Raw genomic sequence first — 1,660 nt, 5'->3', positions numbered from 1 at the left:
TATTGAAGAATTTTACAACAGTTGCAAAGCTGCTTTCTCTGCTGAACGCAGCCATTATATCGATCGATCATTCACTTGTAGCTAGGGATGTAATGGCTCCTGTACACTGGACGCGGAAACACTTGCCGCGCGGCAAAATGAGAAAAAGAAGCCATTACTGATACTGCCATTGTAGAGGCATAATATCGTTTTCGATTGAGGTGCAGAGTGTTTACGTGAAGTAATCGAATCCCTAAATCGGATTGAGCAGTAGTACTCAATCTGATGACTCTAAATGTCCCTAGACCAATCCAGATTACAATCCGTGCTGTCTATGAAAGTCGGATTTCGGATTACTATATCGTGCCGTGATGGGCAGTGTGGGAATAAAGTGACACATGCGCACTGAACAAACGCTATGGCTGCTCAGTAATGTATGTATCTGGGTAAGATCTGAGGTATCGTTAGGCCCCTAGCAAGGAAGGAAATATAAAGGGAGTTACAAAGAGAAGAAAGTTCTTTTAAACAAATAGAATAAATAGTTAATACAAATCATAATAAAGAAATGTATTTGTTTGTTAATTTTTACGTCTGCAGCTGATTTATTACGTGAATACCAACATTCGTTGCGAGAGTAAGGAAAACTGCAGAAAACCTTACTAGTATTCCAACAAAAACATTGTACATAAAATATATAAAACATGTGAACTTTACCTCTCGCAAAAAATGCACGAAAATTCGTAAAGACTTAGAGCCCTTTACGGGGCACGGGCACCTAACGGCTAATTGTCGCAGATACGGCTGTGAAAGCAGCCGACACGCGACTGTGACGTCAGCTTACGCATGCGCATGAATATTCCCATGCGAGAATAATTCCCACACTGCCCATCACCACACTGCTATCGTGTTGCATGTTTCTCCTAAAAGGTTCAGTTCATATTTCTCTTCTCTACGTGCTGTTGCTGTGGATTTGGTAAGTTTATTCGGAGAGGATTAACTTCCACAAAACTGTATTATTCTGTATTTTTAAGAAATAATATGTTTTTGATAATATAATTTGTCTAATTTTAAAATAAATATAACTACAATGGATAATAACAAAACGAATGAAATGTCTTTAATTGACAAAGTCAATTTGGTATGTGAATGTTATAAAATTATAAAATACAATATATTATTATCATTACTGTTATATATACAGGGTGTTTCCAAATTAAATCGCAAAACTTCGGGAGCGTGTAGAGGAGTAAAAAACTAAGAAAAAAAGTCCTATAGACATATGCTCGTTTTTGCTCCGTTTCAGAGAAATCGAAAAAAAATGTTTACATTTCTTGCCATATCTAGCACCGACATATTTGATTACATTTTCCACTTTCTGTTATGAATTTGTCAGTCGCTCTTTGAAAGCCTTTAACAGTAGATGAATTTTGTCTTTTGCAATATGCCGCGTACGTATTCTAATAGTGAATATGCTGATATGGTTTTTGTATACGGTTTCTGCAACGGTAATGCTTTAAAGGCGGTGCGAGAATATGCACGACGATTTCCAAACAGAAGAGTGCCAAACCGAAGAGTGTTTATGTTGACATTTAATAGATTGCGAGAGACTGGATCATTTTCAATTCGACAAGAAAACAACCGATTTCAAGCAGCGTTACGAAGAGATTTGCAGGCAGGGAAT

At 37.2% G+C, this 1,660-nt stretch overlaps 1 protein-coding gene across 1 annotated transcript in view; it reads left to right on the top strand.

Moving 5' to 3' along the window:
- Positions 1 to 879: 879 nt before the first annotated feature.
- LOC108725943 (uncharacterized) overlaps positions 880 to 1,660 on the top strand; it is a 1,711-nt gene continuing 930 nt past the window's right edge. Inside the window, exon 1 of the mRNA XM_018453268.1 lies at positions 880 to 952. The gene's annotated coding sequence lies outside the window, so the exon portion shown is untranslated. The remainder of the gene's footprint in view (positions 953 to 1,660) is intronic.

Source organism: Mycetomoellerius zeteki, unplaced genomic scaffold (genome assembly GCF_001594055.1).
Source record: "Mycetomoellerius zeteki isolate Tzet28-1 unplaced genomic scaffold, Tzet1.0 scaffold37, whole genome shotgun sequence".
NCBI classification, from domain to species: domain Eukaryota; kingdom Metazoa; phylum Arthropoda; class Insecta; order Hymenoptera; family Formicidae; genus Mycetomoellerius; species Mycetomoellerius zeteki.
The sequence above is the reverse complement of the archived record's forward strand: the minus strand, read 5'-3'. Positions and strand labels throughout refer to the sequence as shown.